Consider the following 22,901-nt stretch of genomic DNA (forward strand, 5'->3'; position numbering starts at 1 on the left):
TACTAAGATCAAACCATCACCCTTCAAATTCTTCACATTCCTCAGAGATAACAAGGTGGGAAAATACCCTTGTCGTAGACGTAGGGACACTAAGGTTTAATATTGAATCTGCTGAGAAGGGGAAATAGAAAAAAAGGATTTTCCACTGTTTGCCTTAAGTTTCTAGTACATATTGTCCCTTTCTGATATTTGGAATTGAGTTATTTAAGCTTTTCAGAGTCCCAGGAAGATGCTGGAGCTTTCTTTCTCATCAAATCTATATAAAAGAAGAGCTGCTTTTTGGGCTCCAATAAGAGTGTTGGTCGGTGGCACTCTGAGAAATAGAACATGGGTAGAGATGGGTAAGAAACGGACTAATTCAGTCATCAAAGGGACAAACAAAAAATAGTATGTTATTAAGTCTCACGAGGCAAGGTGAAGTTGAAAAGATTTAAAGATACTTTAAAGATTCTTTGCCAGCAGTTATCAAAAGTAAATATTTGAACTGAGATCTTGCTGACACTAAAACCAATCCATTCTTACAGTTTATCCATCTCTCCTGTTGTTCACATTAGGAGTGATTCCCACCCCACACCACACACCCCTTTTCTGGTCAGACTGAGGTCATGTGGCCTCATAAAGTAGGACACCACTCACTGTCAATTTGAAGAAGTAGCTGGCATCCTCAGAACTGTGTCAGTAACAAGCTCTTGGACTTTTACCATTCTGTCAAGGTCTCCCAGCTGCTCTCCTGCTTCAGGAAAACACCATTGGCAACAATAAACAATAAACAACAATAAACGGGCAAGCTTCATAACATGCATATCTCATTGATTACCATGAAAAATCCGACAAAGATTTTGTAGGATTTCTCCTACAAAAGCAGGCATTCTATCACTACAATGTACATGAATGAGACACAAGAATTAAATAATGTGCCCGAATCCACACAGTGAGGAAATGATGGAATCTGGTTTTAAACCTGGTCTGTAAAAATTCCAAAACACATCTTCTTCTCCATGGGATGGGGCCTCTTAATTTTGCTACACTGTGTGGATTCTTCTAGCGAAAAGTTGAACTAATGCCCCAGGACTTAAAGTCCATTTCACTATACTCTTCAGAAAAGTAGGAATACATAGTTTAGCAATTTCATGGACTATTGTTTCCCAGTCATAGGCCAGAATCCTCCAAAACTAAATAAATCTATATATTCATTATGGTATTTCCAAATACTGACTTAGGCTCACAGCACAGGCAGCAAACTTGATATTTGCTGAATGACTATATTAGAAAATACATTATTGTTTAACCTCTGTAAGTTCAGGGAACTATACTCGTAATCCAAAGAATTATTAGTGCACAATCTACACTCAATGAATACCATGTTGAGTATACAAATTTTTAAAGAAAATACATAAAGAACAAAAAAATTATGAAGATGTTTATAGTCTATGATCATACCCATTAAATAACTTGATTGATGATATTTATTTAAAAAAAAAAAACTTGATCCAAAAATTAATATGCCAAAATTGTTAAGTTGAGCACATCAGGGTGACTTATAACCTGTATGATTCACCTCCCATCACCAGTAGAATAAAGCATATTAATTGTAGACCCAGGAAAATTGAGTCTATTAGCTGGGCCATGAAATACCCAGGTAACTGTGCAAAATATACTTTCAGAGGAATGTAAACGAAAATATTAATAGTAGTTAACATCCCTGGATGTTTTCTATTGTGAGTCATAATTATTGATTTTTCATCTTCTCTTTATTTCTAGATAGTAACAACAAACCTATGAGACTTTAATAATAAAAATTTAAATGTATAGCCTTCCAGGAAAAAAATATCATTACAATTATATGGAAACACTTCTAATTAATATCAGCTAGGACTTATTGTGTATATCCTCTGTGCCAGACACTGTGTTTCATATTCAGTAACTTATTTTAATGAATAACTCAGTGAGGAGGATAGTATTATCCATATTTTACAAATTAGAAAGCCAAAGCATAGAATGATAGAATAACTTATGCAAGATCAAACACCGTAATTCAAGAAGCCAGCAATGAAAAGGTGGTCTCACTCCAGAGTTTTCACTCTTCACCGTTGCATCATTTGACCACACAACAGATTTACAGTACGTAGCAACTAATATAATATTGAGTACAATTAAAACTATGAAAAAATTACCAAAAAGTCAATGAATTAAAAAAAAAAACAACACTCCAACGAGAAACGGGAAAAAGACATCAAAATATTAGTGGTGACTAATGGCGATTGCAGCCATGAAATTAAAAGATGTTTACTCCTTGGACAAGAAAACTTATGACCAACCTAGACAGCATATTAAAAAGCAGAGACATTACTTTGCCAACAAAGGTCCATCTAGTCAAGGCTATGGTTTTTCCAGTGGTCATGTATGGATGTGAGAGTTGGACTGTGAAGAAAGCTGAGTGCCGAAGAATTGATGCTTTTGAACTGTGGTGTTGGAGAAGACTCTTGAGAGTCCCTTGGACTGCAAGGAGATCCAACCAGTCCATCCTAACGGAGATCAGTCCTGGATGTTCATTGGAAGGACTGATGTTGAAGCTAAAACTCCAGTACTTTGGCTGCCTGATGCAAAGAGCTGACTCATTTGCAAAGACCCTGATGCTGGGAAAGATTGAGGGCAGGAGGAGAAGGGGACGACAGAGGATGAGATGGTTGGATGGCATCACTGACTCGATGGACATGGGTTTGGGTGGACTCTAAGAATTGGTGATGGACAGGGAGGCCTGGCATGCTGCAGTTCTTGGGGTCACAAAGTGTCAGACACGACTAAGCGACTGAACTGAACTGAACTGAATCTGTGATATAATCAATTTATTTCTAGTTTTCTGTATTTTCCAATGTTTATTTAATAATAACATATCTTTCAAAGCTTTTTATTCTTAGAAGTAATGGAATCAATAATTAAGAGCTAGAATATGGCAGGGCTTTAGATTACACTCTCAAGTAAACATGCAAATATTAGAGACAGATCTTGGGAAGCACTTCCAATTTAAATTCCAGAAGTCCAGCATGCCCTTCAGAAAGCAAACTAGACTACAAACCTCTTGAAGTTGGGATCAAATCTCTTACTTTTATTGGCCTATGTCTTAATGATTACTTGTTTTTGTTGTTGTGTTAGTCTCTCAGTCGTGTCTGACTCTTTGGGACCTCATGGACCCAACAGGTTTCTCTGTCCATGGGATTCTCCAGGCAAGAATACTGGAGTGGGTTGCCATTTCCTTCTCCAGGGGATCTTTCTGACCCAGGGACTGAACCTGGGTCTCCTACATTGCAGGCAGATTCTTTACCATCTGAGCCACCAAGGAAGCCCTAATGCTTACTACAAAGCCATAAATCATATGGCCATCCTATTGTAAAAATTAAATTGATATTATGTGTTTTTCCTTGGGGGTTAGACTTAAGAAGTGGGTGAGAAAAGGGAAGAGATAACCTAGCAAACTCAAACAGGTGCCCAGAGAAGAAACAAGCTATTATAGGTCTCTGAGTTAACAACTTATTTTTCTGGAGTCTGTGATATTAAATGGTGGAGAATCATATTCTTACAGAAAACATAACTGTTTAAAAATTTTATATATGTCTTTTGACAATGGAACTAATTACAGAATGGAATCTAAATATGGAAGGGGACCTTCTTTCCCAACCCCTTCCCTTTGCTAATGGTATATAGATTCATTCATACTTTCAGCATGTATTAAGTGCCATTCTTGGAGAGCACCATTCTGAGCACAGTGAAGGAAATGGAAAGGATTAAGACATGGTCCAGATGATAATCTACCATTCAAGGAAAAGTGAAGAGGGCGCTCTTAGTTCAGATTGGGGGTATGGGGAAAAAGGTTACCAAGTGGAAGAGATTTCCATAGGCAAGGGAGTCCTGGAGGAGGAACTGAAGAGAACCATGCAAGTGTAAAGTATTTGGTCTGTTGGAGAAAGCCAATCATTCAAAGAATCAGAATTCCAGGGTACTCGGAGTGATAGAAAGAGCTACCGGTAGACTGAACTGGAAAGGAGATTGCAACTGGTCTTGAATATCATGCTGAGTTGTGCAAACCCCTGTAAACCACATTGCCATCCCCATTGAAATGGGGAGGATAAAAATGAGTTAACAATTTTGTTGTTGTTGTTCAGTTGCTAAGTCATATCTGACTGTCACCCCATGGACTGCAGCATGACAGGCTTCCCTGTCTTTCACTATCTCCCAGAGTTGCTCAAACTCATGTTCATTGAGACAGTGATGCCATCCATCTCATCCTCTGTCATCCCCTTCTCATCCTGCCCTCAGATTTTCCCAGCATCAGGGTCTTTTCCAAATGAGTCAGCTCTTCACATCAGATGGCCAAAGTATTTCAGCTTCAGCATCAGTCCTTCCAATGAATATTCAGGATTGATTTCCTTTAGGATGGACTGGTTGGATCCCCTTGCTAGTTTTCTCCAGCACCACAATTCAAAAGAATAAATTCTTTGGTGCTCAGCTTTCTTTATGGTCTAATTCTCATATCCATACATGACTACTGCAAAAATCATATCTTTGACTATATGGACCTTTGTTGGCAAAGTAATGTCTCTGCTTTTTAACACACTGTCTAGGTTTGTCATAGCTTTTCTTCCAAGGAGCAAACATCTTTTAATTTTATGGCTGCAGTCACCACCCACAGTGATTTTGGAGCCCAAGAAAATAAAACCTGTCACTTTCAATTTTCCTCTTCTATTCGTCATGAAGTGGTGGGACCAGATGCCATGAATTTTCCTCTTCTATTTGTCATGAAGTGGTGGGACCAGATGCCATGATCTTAGTTTTCTGCATGTTGAGTTTTCACTCCTTCTTTCACCCTCATCAAGAGGCTCTTTAGTTCCTCTTCACTTTCTGCCATTAGAATGATATCATAGGCATATCTGAGGTTGTTGATATTTCTCCTTGGAATCTTTATTCCAGCTTCTGATTCATCCAACCCAGCATTTCACATGATGTATACTGCATATAAGTTAAATAAGCTAGGTGGCAATATACATCCTTGACATATTCCTTTCCTAATTTTAAATACATGCTACTTTCACTGATCACTTCTTCTCAATTGTCTTTGCTGACCTCCCTTGTTCTGCCAAATTTCTCATGATAAAGTTTCAGAGTTCTAGCCTTGGTTCTCTCATCCTTAACTACAATCTCTCAGATGATCCCATCCAGTTTCAAATACTATCTATGTGCTCAATCATGTCTGACTCTTTGTGGCCCCCATAGACTGTAGCCCTCCAGGCTCCTCTGTCCATGGAATTCTCCATGCAAGAATACTGGAGTGGGTTGCCATTCCCTTCTCCAGGGTATCTTCCCAACCCATGGATTGAACCCAGGTCTCCTGCATTGCAGGCAGATTCTTTACCATCTGAGCCACAAGGAAAGCCCATCTATGTGCTAATGGAACTCAAATGAGGCGCACGTCAAGAACTCTCCTGAGCTCCAAAGTCCTAGATCCAACTGTTTACTTCACCACTCACTTGGCTTTCCAATAGGCATCTCAAAACTCACAAAGGGCGAAGAGAACTATTCTTCTTTCCCATATGTATGCTTTCTACTGTCCCATGTCTTTTCCATCACAGTAAGTGGCATTACCATCTATCCATCTCTTCAGGCTCAAAACTGAAAAGTCAGTCTCGAATTCTTTCTCACCATGACCAAGCTTATGCCCAATCCATCAGTAAGCCCTACAGTCCTACTTCTAAATTGCATCTCAAATTTTACCGATTTTCAACATGTCCATGATTACAATTGGTCCCAACTACCTTGCCTAGACTGCTGAAATGATCTGTTATTTTGTGCCTCTGCCACCACTCTTAATTCTGTATGGTCCAGCCTCCATAAAGCAGGGAGTGAACTATTCAAAGCATAACTCATGTCATATTACTCAGCTCCCACCATATATATATATATATATATATACACACACACACACACACACACACATATATATATATGAAGGCAATGGCACCCCACTCCAGTACTCTTGCCTGGAAAATCCCATGGACAGAGGAGCCTGGAAGGCTGCAGTCCATGGGGTTGCTGAGGGTTGGACGTGACTGAGCGACTTCACTTTCACTTTTCACTTTCATGCATTGGAGAAGGAAATGGCAACCCACTCCAGTGTTCTTGCCTGGAGAATTCCAGGGACGAGAGAGCCTGGTGGACTGCTGTCTATGGGGTCGAACAGAGTTGGACACAACTGAAGTGACTTAGTAGTAGTAGTAGTGTGTGTGTGTGTGTGTGTGTATCACTCCCTTATGGGAGAAAGCCAAGAACTAAAGAGGAGAGTGAAAAAGTTGGCTTAAAACTCAACATTCAGAAAACTAAGATCATGGCATCCAGTCCCATCACTTTATGGCAAATAGATGGGGAAACAATGGAAACAGTGACAGACTTTATTTTTTTTGGGGGGAAGGGGCTCCAAAATCACTGCAGATGGTGACTGCAGCCATGAAATTAAAGGATGCTTGCTCCTTGGAATAAAAGCTATGACAAACACAGACAGCATATAAAAAAGCACAGACATTACTTGGCCAACAAAGGTCCATCTAGTCAAGGCTATGGTTTTTCCAGTAGTCACGTATGGATGTGAGAGTTGGACCATAAAGAAAGCTGAGTGCCAAAGAATTGATGCTTTTGAACTGTGGTGTTGGAGAAGACTCTTGAGAGTCCCTTGGACAGCAAGGAGATCCAATCTGTCAATCCTAAAGGAAATCAGTCCTGAATATTCATTGGAAGGACTGACACTGAAGCTAAAACCCAATACTTTGGCCACCTGATGAGAAGAACTGACTCATTGGTAAAGACCCTGGTGCTGGGAAAGATTGAAGGCAGGAGGAGAAAGGGATGACAGAGGATGAAATGGTTGGATGGCATGACCGACTCAATGGACATGAGTTTGAGCAAGGTCTGAGAGTTATTGATGGACAGGAACTCATGGCATGCTACAGTCCATGAGGTGGCAAAGAGTTGGACATGACTAAGTGACTGAACTGAACTAAACATGTATGGATGTGAGAGTTGGGACATAAAGAAAGCTAAGCACCAAAGTTGGAGAAGACTCTTGACAGTCCCTTGCACTGCAAGGAGATCCAGCCAGTCCATCCTAAAGGAAATCAGTTCAGTTCAGTTTCTCAGTCGTGTCTGACTCTTTGCAACCCCATGAACCACAGCAAGCCAGGCCTGCCTATCTATTACCAACTCCCGGAGTCTACCCAAACTCATGTCCATTGAGTCGGTGATGCCATCCAACCATCACATCCTCTGTCGTCCCCTTCTCCTTCCGCCTTCAAACTTTCCCAACATCAGGGTCTTTTCAAATGAGTCAACTCTTTGCATCAAGTGGCCAAAATATTTCAGCTTCAGCATCAGTCCTTCCAATGAACACCCAGGACTGATCTCCTTTAGGATGGACTGGTTGGATTCCTTGCAGTTCAATGGACTCTCAAGAGTCTTCTTCAACACCACAGTTCAAAAGCATCAGTTCTTCAGCACTCAGCATTCTTTATAATCCAACTCTCACATCCATAAATGACCACTGAAAAACCATAGCCTTGACTAGATGGACCTTTTTTGGCAAAGTAATGTCTCTGCTTTTTTATATGCTGTCTAGGTTTGTCATAACTTTCCTTCCAAGGAGTGTCTTTTAATTGCATGGCTGCAATCACCATCTGCAGTGATTTTGAAGCCCAGAAAAATAAAGTCAGCCACTGTTTCCACTGTTTCCCATCTATTTGCCATGAAGGGATGGGACCAGATGCCATGATCTTAGTTTTCTGAATGTTGAGCTTTAACTTTTTCAGTCTTGTCTTTCACTTTCATCAAGAGGCTCTTTAGTTCCTCTTCACTTTCTTCCATAAGGGTGGTGTCATCTGCATATCTGAGGTTATTGATATTTCTCCTGGAAATCTTGCTTCCAGCTTGTGCTTCCTCCAGCCCAGCATTTCTCATGATGTGTACTCTGCATATAAGTGAAATAAGCAGGGTGACAATATACAGTCTTGATGTACTCCTTTTCCTATTTGGAACCAGTCTGTTGTTCCATGTCCAGTTCTAACTGTTGCTTCCTGACCTGCATACAGATTTCTCAGGGAGCAGGTCAGGTGGTCTTGTATTCCTATCTCTTGAAGAATTTTCCACAGTTTACTGTGATCCACACAGTCAAAGGCTTTGGCATAGTCAATTAAGCAGAGATAGATGTTTTTCAAAAACTCTCTTGCTTTGATAATCCAGTGAATGTTGGCAATGTGATCTCTGGTTCCTCTGCCTTTTCTAAAACCAGCCTGAACATCTGGAAGTTCATGGTTCATGTATTGTTGAAGCCTGGCTTGTAGAATTTTGAACATTACTTTACTAGCGTGTGAGATGAGTGCAATTGTGCAGTAGTTTGAGCATTCTTTGGCATTACCTTTCTTTGGGATTGGAATGAACGCTGACCTTTTCCAGTCCTGGGGCCACAGCTGAGTTTTCCAAATTTGCTGGCATATTGAGTACAGCACTTTCACAGCATCGTCTTTCAGGATTTGAAATAGCTCAACTGGAATTCCTCACTTCCACTAGCTTTGTTTATAATGATGCTTCCCAAGGCCCACTTGACTTCATGGATGTCTGGGTCTAGGTGAGTGATCACACCATAATTATCTGGGTTGTGATTATCTGGGTCATGAAGGTCTTTTTTGTATAGTTCTTCTGTATAGTTTTTGTATAGTTCTTCTGCCTTTTCATACTGTTCATGGGGTTCTCAAGGCAAGAATACTGAGGTGGTTTGCCATTCCCTTCTCCAGTGGACCACATTCTGTCAGACCTGAATATTCATTGGAAGGACTGATGCTGAAGCTGAAACTCCAATACTTTGGCCACCTGATGCAAAGAACTGAGTCATTGGAAAAGACCCTGATGCTGGGAAAGATTGAAGGCAGGAGGAGAAAGGGATGGCACAGGGTGGGATGGTTGGATGGCATCACCAACTCAATGGACATGAGTTTGAGCAAGCTCCAAGAGTTGGTGATAAACAGGGAAGCCTGGCATGGTGTAGTCATGACTGAGCTACTGAACTGAACTGAATTGACCCCATCACTGCCTGCTGTCTTCTACTTAAATCCTTCCTTTGCTTTCCCATTGGGGCTTCCTAGGTGTTTCAGTGGTAGAGTCCACCTGCTATGCAGGAGACATGATTTTGATCTCCGGATTGGGGAAATCCCCTGGAAAAGGAAATTGCAACCCACTCCCATATTCTTGCCTAGGCACGCCTTCTCATTATACTTAAATAAAATCAAAACTACTCACTATGGCTTATGGGACTATTCATGATCTGGTCCCTGTCTGCCTCAATGTTATTTCCTCCCAGTCTTCCCATAGATTGGTGATAGCATGTATGCATGCTAAGTTGCTTCAGTCGTGTCCAACTCTTCACGATACCATGGACTGTAGCCTGCTAGTCTCCTCTCTCTATGGGATTTTCCAGGCAAGAATACTGAAGTGGGTTACCATGCCCTTCTCCAAGGGATCTTCTTGACCCAGGGACTGAACCTGCATCTGTTATATCCCCTGCATTGACAGGCATATTCTTTACCACTAGCGCCACATGGGAAGCACGATTAGTGCTAGAGTGCCACAGATGATATTCTTTGTAGATGCTGACATCTAGCTCATACCTATCTCAGTGTCCTTATCTTTGCTCTTTCCTTTTCCTAGAAAATTCCATCAAATCCTTACAAGGCTGCTTCCTTATTGTCATTAGGAGTTAACTTAGATGTCACTTCCTCAGAGGAGTTAAAGTTGTTCGCACACACACACACTAATCTAGATATAGGGCTTATTTTATCTTCCTTATAGTACAGTACTCTTGCCTGGAAAACCCCATGGACGGAGGAGCCTGGTGGGCTGCAGTCCATGGGGTCGCCAAAAGTCGGACACGACTGAGCAACTTCACTTTCACTTTTCACTTTCATGCATTGGAGAAGGAAATGGCAACCCACTCCAGTGTTCTTGCCTGGAGAATCCCAGGGATGGCAGAGCCTGGCGGGCTGCCGTCTGTGGGGTCGCACAGAGTTGGACACGACTAAAGTGACTTAGCAGCAGCAGTATAGTACTTGCCAGGGTTTGAAATTATCTTCTTTGTTTATATTTACTGTCTTTCTCCCAGACTAGAATATAAGTTTCTTGGAATCAGGAATGTTTTCCTTAGGTGTTGCTGTGTCTCCAGGCCCTAGAATAACTCCCAGCATCTAGATGTCATAAAATAACAACTTTTGACTGATAACAGGAGACATAAACATGTGTCTACTTCAAAAGAAAATAGTCTATTTCAATAAGGTTATAAGATTAAAAACCATGATGATAGCGGATGGTTAACCAAAAGAAATCTGAAACAGAGATGGTTAAAGAAAAAAGATGACTGATTATGATCATTGTAGATAATTAGTCTTGTTTGAATGTGGTTGTAAAGAGGAAATATACTTTAGAGATACAACAAACCAAATAAAACAACATGCCTTGCTATTGAACTTAACATCTTACAGAAAACTGGTGACTAAAGAAACGTGGAGGCTGGAACATGGAGCATTTGAGAAATTCTATAGGTTAAAAAAGATCATTAGTAAAAAACTTATTCCAGTGATAATTAGAAAAAATTATAACACACAAGTATCAGTCATTTTTTGAATACAGTCATATGAAAGAAATTATAATTTTGAGACATTAATAGGAATGTTACTTAGCTGGAAGTCATTCTCCAGTTTACTGTTCATATGTCTTAAGTCTCCAACTCTCTCCCTTCCTAAAATATAAGCAATGTGGAAGTCCTATGGGAGTCCCTGAAAAGGAGAAAGTTGACTTTAATATTTGAACTGCAAAGCATGATCAATTAGCTTATTAATAATCAGATAATTGAGCAGGGGGTTCCTGAATAAAATGAAAAGTAGAAATAACCAGCAGGACAATTTTAAGAACCATCTCTCAGCTTTATAAACTAATCCTCCTCTAATGGCCCTTTTTAATGTAATTTATAGTTTCATCATTACCCTTTTTGTATTAGTAATTATTTCTAAAATACCAAAGAACCATCTTTTTTTCAAGGTCCTTCCCTCAGTCTGATTTACAACCCACCTCAAGTTGGACTCTGTCTTTCTGAGGTTTGACATTTCAAAATATTTATTGCTCTTTTACGTTAATGCCTTTCTCATGAATCTGAAGGTGACCGTTATTTCTTTCATTGTGTTGTAATTAAATGGATCAACTATTGCTTTATTATTTCCACTATTTGTCTGCACAGCACATTAAAACTTTCAGATTAGAAAGTGATATTGAGCAGTGTGTGAACTATAACAAACAAATATTTCCGAAAATATAGAGTCCTCTTGATGCATCGCTAAAGGAGCTGTTCCAAGTGAAAGCACAAAATCTTTAATATTTTATTGATCAGATCTAAACCTTCTGCCCAAAGTGGCAATTAAATTTCAATTAAACTGACTGAAAGCATCATATTAAATTTCAGCACTTTACGAGCTATCAGATAATGCTGCAGGACAAATCTTTAGTATGATCACACTCTTTTCAAATTATATTATCCTGTTCATTCACAATAAAAGTGACAGTTTTAGGTATACTTTCAATATTTCTTGAATATAAACCCTCTAATGAACACATTTTATTGCCTTTAAATCAATTATTATTGGATATTTTAATAAAGTGAATTGAGCACTTTGTTTTACACACTGCTTAGAAGTTATTATATTTTGCAGTCTGCACAGCAAAGAACTGAATCAGAGAGAGAGAAGTGGCCAAATATCTGACAGTACAGGAGAAATGGAATCAGCCACTTATAAGGAGGTGGGCTTCCTGTCTCAGTCTATAACATTTAATGATACATGCTAATTAGCATCTGATTAATGGGTTTTTTTTCTTTTTCTAAATTTAGGCCCAAGTTCTAGAAATAGCACTTATCACAAAAGGAAGATGTTGGAAATCACAAAACCATGCATGAAAATAACATTTTGTGTATTTTATTTGGGAAATTAGGACCTTAAGGTTTGTTTTCTTTCCTGTCCCCCCTTGCCCTTTGAATCTGTGATTTATAACACTATACCTGAGGATTTCAGAACAAAGTTCATATTACACATTGACCAAGACTGTGCCCATCTGAATAACAGAAATGGAATCCTGAGGCATTTTGTTCATTTGGGCCACCCATGTGAATAAGGCAGACTCCAGACCCTAGCATGCAGTTGAAATGGTCAATACTGATTGCCAAGAGGGCCAAAATGACTGTTTTGACTGTGCTGTCCAGATCAGTTATCACATACTTGAGATATCACGCCGTATTCACTTCATACCAAGTTCAATGTATTGATCCCATTTATGCACATATGTACATCATTAACACGCTAACCAGACACATAGCATGGAATTACATTTGGAAAGACAATAGGCAAGAAAATTCCATCTACTTTGAAAAAAACAGCCACATATAAGGATTTTGTTCTGCTTTGTGAATAGGGAGATGCCTTTGTTGCTGAAGTTGAAAGGATGCTATAAAAACCTCAGTATAATTCATTGGAGTAGACTAAATTAAAAATTAGATGAAAATCCTGATTTTTTATTGAAATGATTCAATTAGATTATGGCCCCTGAATTTGAGTCTCAAGGCAACAGGGGAATTTTAACAAGTCATTAAAACTATCCTTCTGTACAGAGCTGGATAAAGGACCAACAGTAAGCCTGTTCATGGACCTGAGATCAAATCTATAAGGGATGCAAGAACATCATTTCAATCAATGGGGCAGGAAATTCAGACTTCCATATGCAGCCCATATAGGATGTAAACTACAAATTGGCCAACTCCCGCTGAAGTAGAGAACCTCCAAGTTACAGTTGTGAGACTGTTCCTTACCAGCACTGTTCTTTATGTGGAGCATGGGTCCCATCAGCAGCAATGAGGCAGACATAGTCAACTGTTCGCTGTTTACTCGGAATCAGTGAAATAGGATCTGCTTCCCAACAACAACAGCAAAAATTTAAAAATAAAAAGGTAATACAAGCAATTTGTACAGTAGGAAGTGTGTTACCTAGCTATTTCAGAATATCAGCTATGCTTCAGGAATCGAAGTGAAGTAAGACACCAGTCTTTGTACAATTTTTATGAAGACAAAAGCCAGGTTCTCCTTCATTCATATTTGGAAAGAGGGCCAAAAATAATGCTGTCCAAAGCAAGGCCCTTCCCTGTATCACTCTTCACAGGCCACAAACATAAGAGTGGGGACTATTAAAAGCACATTCTAGTCTTGAATAACCCTCACTACCAGCAAATCCCTGAATACATAATTACAGCTTCAGTCTATTTATTTGGGTTCTGTTTTTAGTTGGGCAGAGACAGTTAACAGCAGACAATCCTGAGAATGTTCGCAATGCTACCTGCTATCTAACTGACTTGGTGTTTCACACATCAGCCAAGTAGTGGTATGTCTGTGTGGTGGAGGTGGGCAGGTGACCTCTTTGGAAATTTAAAAAAAAAAAAATAGGCATAGCAGAAAATATACTTCTCAGTAAGGGTTAAACCCTTCAAAGTTGAAAACCTGGGAGCCTGTCCACCTGAACTTCCTCAGGTAAAGCTGACCAAGTAGAGGGAAGCCAGGGTTACCTCCCTCACCACTCTGCTGTCCTCTGGGATTCACTTTCTTTCCCAGATGTCTTCAGAGTGTTCAGGGTGAGCCACTGATATGAGGAACACACTAGAAATTCTACTTACATTTATTTTTAGCCAAAAATAAGAAGGAAATTAATCTTTATTAAAATTCAATATTCAGTTTAAGACTGACAACCTCATTCAGACACATGTCATATATAGCACAAGAGGGAGTCTGAACAAAGTGGCACTGTCACAAGGGCAGGGAGGGGCCCTCCTAACTTGGCCTTGTTTCAGCCCATCCCAGGGCATAATTGCTTCCTTTCACCCAGTTAGGCCTCCATGTTATCTTGTTTTAACTAAACTAACCTTCCCAAGATGACCTTATGGCTCTAGAAGATTCCTGCAGAAAACTTGCAGCAATGCAAACACATGTAATCCTTCTCTTATTCCTAATCATGTGTTTCATCATTCATATTACAGGTTAAAAAAATAATCCTGGCCTAAATTGATCTAGCAAAAAACTCAGGCAAAAAAACTTTTTTTATTATCAAAAAGACTATTTGAAATATATATTTACATCTACAACTGTAAAGTAATAACCATATGCCATATCTGTGTAATATGTTTTATATGAATTGGATATGTATGTGTGTGTGTCCAGATGTGTCTTCCCTTTGTAACCAAAGGCTGTCCTTGCCTCACTAATGCCTAGAGGAGGACCATAGTCTGAGATTCCACAAGATTCCACCTTATTTAGGATCTTTTCATGAAGAAGATGCCTAAGAGAGTAAATGTGACTGTAAGGGAAATCGACCTTCCTATTTAAGAAAGTCTGATCACATTCTTCCCTGTTGGAATGATGTAGTTCTGAACGCTTCCCAGTTGCACCCATTACCTAATTGCTCAGAGCTGGGGGTAGCAAAATGAAATGACAAAATAAAAATGTTTAGTGCATATATACTTGAACTGACTCTTGTAGTAATCAGGCTACAGGCTACATTCTTTTCACAGAATACTCTTGGGGGTTTTTTTCATCATTTTTTTTTAAAGTATAACACCAACTTTTGATGGATAGTTAGAGGAAACCCCTCACTTTGACCAAGAAAAAAAATCAAATCAATGAATATAAATATAGAAAGACGTGCTGTTTGTTTATAAGGACACACTCTTGGCATTTAAGCAGACAGTCCACAATCTGAGCTGTGTACTTTGTTGATTAAATGCATGGTATTTGAAAGAGCATTTTTTTCCATGATTCAGTATGTTTGGTTTACTCTTAGCTATAAACACCTTTTTCATACAAATCTGCCTTTCCTTCTAAAACATACATATGTAAGCAATTTTGACAAACTGATCAAGCCAAGCTGCTAATAAATTTATTTGATAGTTATTCTTTGCATATCCTGCAACTCCTAAATATATAAATTCCAAAACATAGCAAAAGACTAATTTTTATTGCATTTTAATGGAGTGATTTGGCAATTTTTTATGCTGCATTTTATTTAACTACAGTGAAAGCCTCTTTTGAAAACACTTCATATAAGATATGTAAGTAGATAGGGAAAGGAAGGAGACAGAGAAGATGGGAGGAAGACAGGCTTGCTGTGCTCAGAAGGTGCTTTGCATTTCATGGAGTCCTTGCAATTCATTCCCAAGTACAGTAGCTCTGTTGTGTGAGCAAATCTTCTTGCCTAGACCATAATAATTGAACTTTTACATATTTCTCAAGTACATCGAAACTGCTGCTAAATCAGAAAGGGTGAACTGAAGCCTGCTCCTCTACACCACACTTACTCATCTCCAATGCTATGCTGAATTTATTTTTGACACTAAGAAAAGAACCATGAATTTTTGTCAACTGCAGCATGGGAATTTACATTTGTTCTATAAAATGCACTGAAAGGACCAGCCTGCTCTTTGAGAATGGGAAATGTAATCTATCCAACTCTCAATAAACTTGAGAATATATATCTGGTTAAACCCATCTAAAATGAGATGCAGTACCCTGGCAATATGGTGGGCTCAGAAAGGCTGGCAATAAAAGTAGATATACAGTATCTGACATCAGATTGTTTCAAGCTTAATTTCAGTAAAGTAATAATGTCAGGAAAAGAAACGCTCTGTGATGCACAGATTGATACCATTAGATAGAAACTGTGCAATGCCTTATGAACACGACCATTTTTGACTTGATATTATGAGTAAAGAATAGAGTAATATTCAATGTGCCAGCTCCAGATCTGCAGTTAAAGTTGACCAGGATAGTGGTCAGGAAAAGGGATAAAAGACAGCAAATATACACTTCTGTAAATAAAACCAAATAGGATTATATTACTCTAAAATATGTTCTGTATAAATGCCCTTCACCATTTGCCTTGGGTAGCAAGTAATTGCCCACATTCGATCAGAAGGAGCCTTCAAACACAGAATATTAAACAAAGAATGCATATGCATGTAGTCACACATAACAAATGCAGCTTGGTGGTGCTTCCAGTCTCAACCGCAGAGATGCATGAAATAATTGGTGAGAGGCAATGGACAGCATGAGAAACCCAAGCAATGAAAGTCCAGTTCCAGTTATCTTTCCCTTAAATTGCTTTTTCTAGTCAATAAACAATCACACAATCACATCCTACTTCCAGGAGAACATACATGGTTCCCATCCTTCACAGGTTTCATTTGTGGGCTCACACCTCTATTCAGGGTTCCAAGTGTCGGGTCTGCCTTTAGTTTTCATCTTAACAAATGTCAAGTGCATTGTGTCTTCAAAAACAATGGTGCTTCTGGTTTCATTTGTCCTGTATAAAAGATCACTTCCTGCTCTCCCTTCTTTCATAGAAGATATTATATCAAGTTCAGGTACTGATCAAGTCTGTAAAAAGTTGAAGTGGTACACATCTGTAAAGGTAAAAAAAAAAAAAAAATAGAGAAATTCACACTCCCCCCTCCCATAAACATACACACACACACACATTTTCTACCCCAAAATGGCTAGATGCCTTAACAAAGAGCTTAGTTAGGCATACACCCATAAAAATAAGGAGACAGGTAAATAATCCATACAGAATTATCATTTATAATTTTGGAAAATATTATGGCAAGCTTAAATCAATAGGTGATGCCACAATTTTTAAAAAAAGTATTTCTAAATCCATTTTGTTAGCATATTAAGTAGCTCCTGATCATGCTGTGAAATGAATAAAGAGAAATTAAAATTTTTCTTCCACCTCCAAAATCATGAAAAGATTACTGACAAATCATTATTGTTGCTAAAATAGTTGCATCCTTAAGCTATTTTGGGGGAAACATTACCCTTTCCTCTATTTGTACACCATGAGTCTGTCCTCTGTCATTCCTTTTCTCTTTAATCTTGTTTGAGTGTACAGCTCACTCGTTCTTATTTTATTGACTCAATCACAGGCACACTGTCACTTTTTATAAAATGGTCACTGCAGAATCACATCAAGCAAATTTTTGATTCTGCAGTCAGTAATTTAGTGCCTTTATGGAATTGCAATTTCAGGGCTCACTGCTTGTTTTTCTAAAATGTACTTTAGGAATTAGTTACTCCAGCCACAAATCAGTTGAATTTATGCACAGTTGTAATACAGTTTATGGCCTCATGGTACATTGCTTCAAAAACAGCAGATGTGAAATTATGATAAATATAATGAGTGTTTTTTTGCCTGATCTAGTGGAGTAGAGAAGGATCTGGAGCGTGTTTACCTATCCCATACAGTACAGTTAATGTCTTAGTCAGGAGCCCTGACAATGGCTGATTAATGTCCTCATCTCCTTTATTAAAGATAAGAGTAGCACTGCAGTCAGGAGATAGAAAGCACACCATAAATCTTCGTAAAATGAGCAGTCAAATAATCACTCATCAGAAATAAAATCTACATACATTAACACTAACACTCAGCCTTCCACGCACACTCCCATAAAAAGCAAGACGAGATGGCGGTCCCCAAGTTTTAATTTGAACTAGTTCTTTAAGTTGAATATTACCAACCCTGTAACCTGGATGCAAAAGCTGGCATTTAAAAGCACATGTGAAAGGAGCAGATGCCTCATCATTACATTAAGAGCATGAAGCAGGCAACAATTAAGCGATTCACTGGAAAGACATAATGCTGATCTATGCTAGCAATTAATCACAGAATACATTAGACAATGATGGGTGACCTACAAATTTTTGACAAAATAATTTTTCATCATGTTGGCGATTTCTTAGCCTAATATGCCTGCAAGGCACAGAGTCAAAACCTGTCATTTATTCCATCGCTCCTTGACAGGCGGCAACCTGTCTTCCAGACAAAATGAACATTATCTGTGCTCACTAGACATTTAGTGCAGGGCTTAGCTTATGACTAATGATAATCGGCAGACAGAAATGTTAGAGTCTGAAATAATGTTCTCTTTGTTAAAGAAATTTCTTGAGGTAGAATTTTTTTTCCAAAAGATGTATAAAGATAAAAACTATTTTTTTTTAATCTAGGTTTTAATGCAACTCCAAGAACCAATATTTCCCTTCTACCAAAATAAACAGAAGGATGGAGCAATTTTTTAAATTAACATCTCATTTGAATACCGACTCCTGCCTGAAAATTTCTTATGTGGTTAGAAAAACTGAGATACAAAGGAAAGCTCAGGAGATAGAGCCTTAAACAAGAAAATATGGGCAAGCTGTTTTGTGTTCCAGGTTTTATTTTGAATCTCATGGAAATAAGTTTGAAACATCATGACTGCGTGTGCTGCAGAATATAAATAAATGAAGACCATGTTGAGAAATGTACTCCCACCACTCCTATTTCTCTTAGTTTCCATCCGTCACTAGGTTCTTCAAAGCCTGAGACAACCTAAAGCATATCTGAGGAAAGCAATTTTGAGCAAGGGGAATGCCTAAAATCGCGAATTTATTAAATTGATTTAAAATTCCACAGAGACTACTCTATCTTGTACTTATAATTAATATAATTGTTTTATGTGCTTTGGATAAAAAGAAATGGATTTGGGGGGTTATTTTTCTTTGTGTGTTACATATGCATATTGCCATCTCAGAGGCAGATTTTTCTTTGGGTTCAGGCACCAAATTCCTATTAGCTTTAATGGGACTTACACATGCACATTGATAGGAGAATATACCCCTTAGGCTCGAAATTTAAAAGAACAAATGGCAAGGACATCAAAACAGTAAAGTCTAATTTAGATGATCCATAAGCCTGCACAGTTACTTTCCTGAGAAGGCAAACAAATGTTATGCCTTATGATGTTTCGAATTGTTTTGATAGCCCTGTAAATACATCCTCCAGACTCATTACTTAAGGGGAAAGTCTGTTTTTATCAAGCAATGCAATTTTTGACCACTCATGTTTGGTTTGAATTATATATATTTTTATTTTGTATAATGCATTAGTGCGAGTTAGATGTAGTTCATTGTTTCAATCACAACAGCCTGCTTTGAACCTCTTTGTACCTAAGATACAACTTATGTATCATTCTTTTCCCAAAGGTAAAAGGGGCGGTGAAAAGCCAAAAGCTTTTGACCCCAAATTTTGGAGGTTTCAGTAGATTTGCTAACCGGATTCCTTCCAGAAAGAATCTGGTTGGTGCATAGTCCAAAGAAGTCTGTGTTATCCTGATGAGATGGTTACCGAAGTTCCATAAATCACATGTTTGTTTTATCAGCATACAAGGCCAGCTAAATAGTCATCTACCTGGCAAAAGTGGGGCTCATTTTGTTATTGTTCAAAACAACTCAGTTTTGAAGGATGCTAAGAAAATTACCCTTCGCTTTCTAAACATAACCAGGGTTTCCAGTTCAAGGATCTGGGTATATTGACTATGAAAGCTAATATTTAAATGTCTGTCTAATCTCAGGATAACAAACAACTTTAGCCTTCAGTGATCACAAATCCCTCGTTTTCTGGACTTTCATTTTATCTCTTACAAAACAAATATGAAAAAATTATCGCCCTTTTTCCCCATCACTGGGCCTCATTCTCTGTCATGTACGTATTGATTCATCAGCACCAAGAGGCTTCTAAATGAGGGCGATGAGAGCTGGAGTATTGTTACAAGTCTCCTCCAGAAGGTTACAATTAATACCAGTTACTATCCGTGTCTGAATTGCTGCTTCCTTGCTAGCACCAAGCTAGGTCTGTGTCTGTTTTTCCCACCTCAGTATGGAAACCTCCAGAAAATCCTTTGCAAAATCCTTTGCATTATTCAAAACTGTGAAATTTTGCCTCGATGAAAATATGAGTGAGAGATGTGGGCCTGAGCAGTCAAGTGGCCATTTGATACAAGTCACCCATTAAATGTCATAAAAATGTAAATTAAATCTGAGAAAAATAAATTAGTATATTAAAATTTAGAAGGCAGCCAGCCTAGCTTGGAGCTAAGGAATGAGAGCTCCATGCATGCAAATTCTAATTCCAGAAATAGCTTACTTTGTGAGCTGGACCTCACTTCTCCTTATTCTCCTCCAGCTCGTATTACATACCTCTCGTTCCTTCTGCCTGCCCCTTCTCCCTCTGTGTCAGCCAGTGGACTCATCGTACTGTTTCTCCATATGTGAAATGGCGACAGAATAAGGAACAAACACTGGTTCAAACATCTGGCATCAGGATCATAACCACAGCAGAGCTGTTCAGCAGATAAAGTTGAAAACACGTGGAAGAAAATAACTATTGTGTGAATCTTACCAGTGCAGAAATGACACTGCGCTTGGGGCTGTGACTTGGTTTATGTTTTAAAACCCACACTCTATTGAATAATGAAGATTCATGAATGGTTTTGAAATCATACCCTTGATTTGCTGTTACCTGCTAAAGTTCACAGGATCATAGTGAAAACACTAAGTGGGATGCCAAAGTCCTAATATCACTACATTTAAATTGAGGGTACTTAGAGACCACCCACAGGAGAAGGCAATGGCAACCCACTCCAGTACTCTTGCCTGGAAAATCCCATGGACGGAGGAGTCTGGTAGGCTGCAGTCCATGGGGTCGCACAGAGTCAGACACGACTGAAGCAACTTAGCAGCATCAGAGACCACCCATCCTGTGCGTGAATTCCTCTCTGCAACATCAATTTGGAGAAGCTGTGTCTGCCCATATATTCCTCTGGTTATGTGATAGTTACCTTTTAAGTGAAACCTTCCCTCCATAGTTAAATGGTTAAATAATAATAGTGACCACTTATGTAGCATTCACTACATACCAGACATTGGGATAGGACCTTTATATGCACATTCTCATTTAAATCCACTTAAAGTGTTATAAATCCATTTGAAGGATGAAGTGATGAGGACATGGTTTAGGAAACTTCCATGAGAACAAAGGTTAGTTCTGTCTGATTCTAAAGACTGTGCTACTAACCACTACGGAATACTACCTCCTTGAAATATATATATATTGGGTCTTAGTCTTGCAAAATCAACTGATTCCATGCAGATATCATTATCACTGCCTTGCTACCTGTTGTAGTTCTTCTCTTCCAAGAGACATTTTGAGTCCAGTTTAGCATTTCTAGTTGTCTGGGCTAGTTCTCATATGACTTTGATTTGGTTATCTTTTGTGTCCTTCTTACTTTCCCTTAGGGATTTTTTTTAAAATGTGGCACCTAGAGAAAAATGTGATAATTTTTATGAGGTCTGGCTACTTTTTCTGAAAACTATAGTTTTATTTATATGGACTAAGATGAAATTAGCTGTGGTCTTAGGTCATATTTTGGAAGTGCTTAACTGTCACCCAGTTGACACATGAATTGTTGCTGCTGTTGTTCAGGCAGTAAGTTGTGTCCAAATTTTTTTAAAAAGTTAATTCAGATGACCATTATATCTACTAATGTGGGCAACCCTGATAGTCAACAAAAGAGTCTGAAATGCAATACTTGGATGCAACCTCAAAAAATGACAGAATGATCTTGGCTTGTTTCCAAGGCAAAGCATTGACTATCTCAGTACTCCAAGTCTGTGCCCCAACCACTGATGCTAATAAAGCTGAAGCTGACCAGTTCTATGAAGACATACAACACCTTCCAGAACTAACACCAAAAAAAGATGTCCTTTTCATCATAGGGGATTGGAATGCAAAAGTGGAAAGTCAAGAGATATCCAGAATAACAGGCAAATTTGGCCTTGGAGTACAAAACGAAGCAGGGCAAAGGCAAACAGAGTTTTGACACATGAATATCACTGTCCAGTTAAAGTGCAAACTGCTCCTCTCTTGGATTTCCATTTGTTCTCCTCACCAGTTAGACATAGCACCCTCACTAGGCCTCAGTCTTTTCATTTATAAAAAGAGCTGATTGAATGATTCCTCTCTGAGACCTATTCTAGCTAAAATATTGCTTGTGTCTTCAATGTATATGCTGGTAAATTCTCTTTTATCTATTTGCTTATTCCTCTCCAAGTTTACCAAATTGAAGATAGGAGTAAAAAAGATTGTGAAGTTGTCAAAGAGCAGAAATTAAATGATGGAAAATTTAAAAGCTCACTTTAACAACAGCCTTACTTACATTTAGGTCATATTTTATGAACAATGTAAGGCTTTGTTAAAAAAAAAAAAAAAAGTAAAGTTTTTAGAGCATAAGCTCCTAAGAGGCAAGTACTTTCTGTCAGAGAATCTTTGGCATGTTCCCAGATCCAACAGAAGGAGGAATAATCCTTAAAATGGTCTTTACCAAAAAAAAAAGAATCCATCATAAATCAGATTTACTAAGATCAAAGCCTTTGAACTTAAGCCATATACAATAGTTCTTCTAGGTATCACCAGAGTCACATATGAATGAAGCTGCATTTGTGACAAATGCAGTAACTACATTTTATTCATGTTATACCTGTCCTGAGTATAAGGATTAACATGGAGATTTTTTGAGTCATTTGATGTTTTCAGTACTGACAGTTTTTCATCATTTTTGATGAGAAGATGGCCTAGCATAGCATAGGAAGATGGCAGGTAAAATTCTCTCTTCTTATAGCTGCAGTGGTTCTTGCAGTATTCCAGGAAACAACAGGACCATGTGTCCTTCCTTTTTGCCTTAAAGATGCCCAACTTACTGCTGAGAGCCCTGGCAGTATAAGCTTTTGAGAAGAGTGTTCTGCCTAGTCCAAAAGGGAGAAGTCCTCAAATGTCAAGACACAGATTTCTGTTTTTGTGAATGGGAACAGAAAAATCACAAATAATTTAAGCACTTTCTTTCTGGGTGCTCTTGGACAAACCAATAA

This window comes from Bos mutus, chromosome 10 (genome assembly GCF_027580195.1).
Source record: "Bos mutus isolate GX-2022 chromosome 10, NWIPB_WYAK_1.1, whole genome shotgun sequence".
NCBI lineage: Eukaryota > Metazoa > Chordata > Mammalia > Artiodactyla > Bovidae > Bos > Bos mutus.